The following is a 7139-nucleotide window of genomic DNA, read 5'->3' as shown; positions in this document are numbered from 1 at the left end:
CATTCAAGTTTTCTTCCTAACCAGTAATGGCTACTCCTAGAGCTAAATATTGCATGATTCTTCTTTTACTTTGGTTTCTTGACCAATCATCTATTAAAATTCACAAACGGGTCAGCCATGGTGGCTCACGCCTGTAATCCCAGCACTTTGGGAGGCTAAGGCAGGAGGAACACTTGTCCCCAGCAGTATGAAATCAGCCTGCACAACACAGTGAGATCCCATCTCCACAAAAATTTTAAAAATTAGTCAGGCCTCGTGGCATGCACCTGTAGTCTCAGCTATTTAGGAGGCCAAGGTGAGAAGATCACTTGAGCTCAGAAGTTTGAGACTACAGTGAGCTGTCATCCTTCCACTACACTCCAGTCTGGACAACAGAGCAAGATCTTGTGTCTCTTAAAAAAAATAAAATAAAAATTCACAAATGTGAGTCTTTCTTAGAAATGCCCCACCAAGAGACAGATACCCGTGTCTCTCATCTGCTTCACATTCAGGCTCTTTCCTAGGATTTCACTAATGCTGGGTGCAGTAGACTTTGTTAATTTCTCTAGCAGCCATTTCTTTCTTCCTCCTCTATTTAGGTCTCAGAACCACCCTTCTTCCTACAACACCATGTGATGCCCCTGAAACTGATTCTATCCGCAGCACCAAGAGTACACCCCATCCTGACTAGCCAAGTATGGGAAAGCTTTTTCCTGTGATTGGTCCAGAAGCCTAAGCAGAGTCATGTCTCCCAACCAGTTCAACTAGTGAAAGGCTTTTAGGGCTGGGGAGAAGTTCCACTTTTTTGCAATATCCCAGTTCATACTGATAGATGTACTGCAGACAAAAGGGAAGTTACCTAAGAACAAATCTTTCATAGACAAAAGCAATGGCAAGAGAAACCCAAAGAAAATGGCCACAGCCTTGATCGCACTATGCCTGCAGCCCAAATTATATCTAGATTTCCAGTTATGAAAGGTATATCTTATAGTTTGTGTCCATGTGAGTTAGGTATATTGATACATGGAATATCATAAATCTTTATTAATAAAGACTTTTTGTGTGTTCTGTGTTTTAGCAAGGGTTTGAATTCAAAGCAACCTTCTACCTGGCTTAGGATCAAATCAAGAGTGATATAATTTTTGTACTATAAAACCAATGGTCATTTATCTAGGGCTAGAGAAATTGCAGTATTTCCAGTGGGAGGTAGTGAAAAGGGAGTACTGGATGGGGAATATTTATAGCTTTAAGAAAAGTGTTAGAAAATCTTTTTAAAAATAAATTTTTTAAACTGAGTATTTTATGGAAAATATGCCACAATTCCATTCCGTGTAAACACTGCAAATATCTCATGAAAGTTAAAAAAAGAAAAAATAAATGAAGACTACAGACATTTGAAATGCATGTTCTTCTTGAGAGTCTTCTTGAGAGTCTGTTCATATCCAATTAACTTGTACAATCCCACCCCATTATGATGCAATCCCAATATTTTTATTACATTTTGCCTATGGCTACTCCTTCAATCTATGGATTCCGTAGGCTACCCACTGAAAAATGGTAATTAGTATTTCTTTATGTTAAAAATATTTTGTGCATCCATACTACAATAATTATTTTTACTTCCTCATACCCTCTTCTACCACGTGCCCACACACGTGCCCACTGACACATGCTAGTTTACTGTTTCTCACCAACGAATTAGTAAGATTAATTCATTAAATTTCCATATTCAGGAGGGCCTGTCAATAACCTTCCAGATTTCTTTTCACCGGTGTTGCTTGACAGACAGCTAAAACTTCTGAATTAAAGATTATCTCCAACTGATAAAGTTTAGTTACACAAACATTGAGAAACAATGAGTTTTTATTACCCATGGAAAATAAATGCAGAAAATTCAAACTCACTACCTAGGTTTTATGTTTTATAATACAAAAGTTCTTGTATCTCAAGTTCAAACATAGAGTTTGATATGAATCCCAACAGAAGATAGACTATTCAGCCACAATTATAGCTGTTCCAGATTTTGGGCATGGGTTGCATACCAGTCTTTGTTATGGAAATGAAATTATGGTACTCAGTAGGTCACCCATGGTTTTCTTTTATGAACTGAAATTTGTTTCGCTGATTGGTTGGTTATGGCAGTTGGTGACAAAAGAGACTTTGGGGAAGGGGAAGTGCCTATTTGAAGATTGAGGAAAGGAAATTTTATAACTTGCAAAGGAAAATGCTACTGACATGTCAACAGATCTGTAATACAAGAAATAAGATGTCTTCCCAGCATGCCCTACTAATTTTAGAGTTTGGTAGCCATTTCAGTTGGATGAGGGTAAATGGGTTGATAGATGTCCTGTGTTATATGTCTCAGGAATCAGAGTTGAGTTACTTTTTTCTTTAACTAAAATTTCTGCGTTTGTTAATTCGTGCTGCTCTTTCTGGTAAACATTGGACAAGGGTTTAGAAAAGTTGTTTGTAATCTTTCTGCTGCTTTCTTTCTGGTGCATTCTAGATTGATAATACTTTCCTCAGCAGCACTCAAAAAAAATCTTATTCAACAGTTCAAATGCTTGAACCAAACAGGAGTAGAAATTTACATGAAAAATAAGGTTTCATTGTTTCTTCTTGGGTGCGAGGATTATTTTCTTCTTGTAGCTCCATAAGTATCACCAGGATTCTCTTAGATATCTCCTCCTGTAGTCAATTTTTTTTTCTTTCCTGGAGTTGCTTGAGTTGCTGTTTGAGATCATGAATTTGCTCAGCTGCATAAAACGATTGAGACATTTTGGGGGAGGCAATGCAGCACGGATACATCAAAGATTGAATCATTCTCTCCACCTCTTTCCAACTTTTCTTTCCACCTATTTGGTGTGGAGGTTTTCATCTTCATGATAGTCACCTCATGATAACAAGATAGTTGTTTCATTTTTAGCTGTAGGTCTCATTTCCAGGTAAGGAAGTTCAAAAGCCCAAAGGGTCATGCAGTTGAGCCTGCCCCTTTTGAAAGCTTTTTTTGGAAACCCAATCCAGTAATGCCTGCATGCATCTTGGGTTACTGGGCCACCTCTAACTGCATAGGAGTCTGGCGAAGTAGGTAATTTTAGCTGGGAGCATTGTTGCCTGCACAAAATCAAGATGTTGTTAGTAAGGATGAAGGGGAGAATGGGTTAACTGGGCAATGAGCAATGTCTGCCATACTATCAAAATGCTGCTCTTAGCATTCAAATTGTTCAATCTGGATGTAAGTCAGGTGGGATGCTCATGGACACATTTTTGATTCTTTACTTTCCCTTCTGTATTTTAGGCACAGATCAACAGAGTGGATAATTCATACAGATTTTCCATGGCTGCCTTCATCTGCTCTGTGCCCTATTTCTCTTGTAAAACATTTGCTATTGGAAAGCAGAAAAGGCCTCCCCAACACTCAAGTCTGAAGATGGCATTGCCATCCCACCTTCTGGTAGGGCTGTACTGAGTTCTTTCTTCCAGAGAAGAAAATGGGTTGTCATTAAACCATCCATGCACCGATTTCTCTGGGACTTTTGGATAATATCTAGAGATCATGGAGGGCCGGACTGTAGTCTTAGCACTTTGGGAGGCAGAAGTGGGAAAATCACTTGGGGCCAGAAGTTTGAGACCAGCCTGGTCAACATAGCGAGATCCTATGATAAGAAAAATTTGTCAGGTGTGGTGCCAAGTGCCTATAGTCTTACCTACTCAGGAGGCTCAGATGGGAGGATTGCTTGAGTCCAGGAGTTGTAAGTGGAGGCTGAAGTGAGCCATGATTGTACCACGCACTCCAGGCTGGGCAGTACAGCAAGATCGTGTTTCCAAAAATAAAAAATAAAAACAAAGAAAAAAGTAAAGAAAAAGGCAAATTTAACTGAACTGGACTTGTCCCCATCAAATACATTATCTGCAAAGCAATGACAGTAACAATCGAAAAATGTACCTGTGATCCTGTCCCTATCAGGTGTTACGAGAGTTTTATGTTTGCCATTCCTTCTTATAGGATAAAACGTTAACTCCTTAGCATGTAACACAATGATCTGTGTAAACTGGTACCTTCCTACTTTGCCACCAACAAATCCCCTGCCATGGTCTGTAGCCTCAAGTAGCATCCAGGTGCCTGCTTTCCTTACCTGACGGGTACCTACCATGCCTGTCATGCTATTTTTTACTACTCTCCATTTGTTTTTGCTGCACCCTCTTTCTGGATTTCCCCTCCCCACACCCCACCAAAACTTGCCACTTTCTCATGTAGTTACCTCTTATTCATTCTTTAAGTTATTGGTTCTCAAATGGGAGATTTTTCACCTCCTCCACAAGAGGACATAGGGAATGTCTGAAGACATTTTTGGTTATTCCAAACTGAAGAGAGGGTGCTACTGATTAGATAATCAGGGTAGAGGCCAGGGATGCTGCTAAACACTCTACAATGCATAAGATAGTTCCCACAGCAAAGAATTATCCAGCCTCCAAATGTCAATAGTGGTAAGGTTGAGAAATGCCGCTTTAAGTATTATCTTTCCCAGAAAAAAGTTTTTCTGAACTTCTCAAGACAGGCTCAGGTACCTCCCTTAATGTTGCGATGATTCTATTGAGAACTTCTTGAGAACTTTATATCTTGGTGGTTAAGAGATTATTTTTTTAAAATAAGGCTCATTTTGAATCCACTTCTACCACTTTATGTCTTTTAACAAGTTACTGAGCCTTAATTTCCTCCATACCAAAAAATGGTATGTAATTCATGGGGGTTGTTGTGAGATTCTCATCAAATTTATGGAACAATCCATGTTAAGTGCTTGGCACAGAGCTAGGCACTGAGCACAGAGTAGCCGCTACTGCTGCTGGTATTGTTGCTTTTATGTTTATCATTATTTATTACACTCTATTTCTAAAATCAGGGGTGGATTTATCAAGATACCAGTGAAGCATACACTTTAAAGCCCCTTTTTTTCTTGGGACCCTTCTAATGCCCAGTACTTAATTCTGTATTCAAGATTTTATATTATTGTTTTAAAAACTCCACTCTTACCCATCACCATTGTATAAGCTCCAAGCTCAATGGAACTTAGACTTTTAGACTTGCCCCTTGCCAGGCTCTAACATAAAGTCTTGATATTTGGGGCACAGTAAATATCCACTGATAGAAGTGAGATATCCAGAACTGTAGCCTCTTTAGCAAATTACTGACCAGCCTGCAGATAAATGTACTCATTCATTGTTATCTATTTTTTAAAAAAAACCCTTATTGCTTAAACTCCCATTGTTGCCTCTCTCCACTGTTGTTGGGGCTTTCTAGAGGGCATTTTACCTATCATCCAGGAATCAATAGCATCCCTCTCCTTTTGTTCTCTCTTTGCAGTTGAGGATTCACCATTGTGACAAGGACAATGAGGAAAGAAAGTGTGTGCTATTACTGATTACTTACCCAAGATAATTCTGATGTAACTGCAACAGCAAAGTCCTGTTTCCATGGGGACTGTCTGGGTCTTGGAAATCTGCGTTAGCACGAACTTCAAGTTATTACCGTATTTGCTTTACAGTTATCTAATTTGCATGGTTTCTCCCTCCCTAGTCCCAGCAGACTCCAATCTCAGCCCTGTGTTTCCAGGAATAGCTGTGTATGTGTATGTGTGTGTGTCTGTGACTGGCTTCCAGTGTCAAGGTTGAAATGACAAAAAAAAAAAAAAAAAAAGAGCTGGACAGGTCAATAAGGAAAAACCCATGATGGTGGGATAATGCTGAAGTCCAAGTCAGCATTGACAATTACCTGAGATATTGGAATTCTGACCACAGAGAAGTCCAGTGACAGACACTTAATGAAAATAGAATGATAATAATAGAAAAAGGATTGCAAGAAAATTAAACTCTTGGTCTGGCAAGGCTCAAGTAAGGATGAGAAATAATAATACAAATATGAAACTTGTCTTACTGTATAGTTGATTGCGCAAAAAGGATGGCTTGTGGCTTTTCTTCTCTTCAGTTTGATCTCTTCTCATTATTTGATAGCATACATCCTCTAGAGTAGAAGTCACACAGGTCCTCTGAGAAACCATAGGCAAAATCTCCTCCTTGACCAATTTCCACCAGCAACTGCTTATTCTGATTAGAATGGAGGTTGGGGAGGGAAGAGCCACATGTAATTATTTTGACCTAATAAAAAGTATAGGATGTTTCACCATGGGAAAACCTCTGGTCTGCTTGCCTCCGAGCCTCAGTCTCTTCATTTGTAAAATGAAGTTAACTTTATTTACCCATGAAATTGTTGCAGTACATACCTGAGGTAAAGCATAGGAGGTGTCTGTCTCATAGTAATTTATTCTCAGGAACTCTTTTTCATGGGATCATTGTTTTAATAAACAGAAAGACATGCCAGTGACTCCCAGGCTGATGTCTCCAGCCACAACCTCTTTACTAGGCTCTAGACTCATACGTTCTATGTCTCCTAGGACCGTTCCATTTGACCCTCTCCAAGGCACCTCCAATGCACACAAACAGGATGAAGTCATCATCTTTCCTCCCAGATCTGGTCCTTGTCTAACCTCCAGTTCAAGAACAGCAGTACTATTTATTTGAACAAACCAGAAACCTAAACATCAATTTCTAATCTTCAATGACTTCATTCTACTTAAAATAGACTTAAAACATTTTGAATTTAGTCCCAGATCTCCTTTTATATAAAAGAAATGCAGAGATTATTTTTATGGAATCCAGGTTCTTCAATAAAGTGCTTTGTGTCTGAACCCGTTTAGCACCTGGAGTTAACAAATAAACACTATTCCCTGAACTGCTAACCTACAGGGAAGGAATCAGTGCATAGGCAAAGAGTCCTATGAAAAGAAGACGCTTGCTGTATATACGTTGATGTGATTTTTTTTGTTTTAGCCTCCCTAAAAAGCCAGAGGAAAATTCAATAGATTTTAGTGGAAGAAAAAAGGAAAAAAGGAAGCAGAGTTAAAATACCATTTTCTTGCCTTCAAACACTCATTATATTTATTAAAGGAAATAAATATGACTCAAAATGTTTATTATTGCCTTTTAATTTTTATTAAATAACATCACTCACTATGTAGGCTGTTGGAGAACATGAAACCAGCTTGAGAAAATGTTCAATTATGTTTCTAACTTGGTTTTATTTCTCATATGAATATATGTCAGTG

The sequence above is a fragment of the Mandrillus leucophaeus genome, unplaced genomic scaffold (genome assembly GCF_000951045.1).
Source record: "Mandrillus leucophaeus isolate KB7577 unplaced genomic scaffold, Mleu.le_1.0 Scaffold210, whole genome shotgun sequence".
Taxonomy (NCBI): domain Eukaryota; kingdom Metazoa; phylum Chordata; class Mammalia; order Primates; family Cercopithecidae; genus Mandrillus; species Mandrillus leucophaeus.
This window is presented reverse-complemented; position numbering follows the sequence as displayed.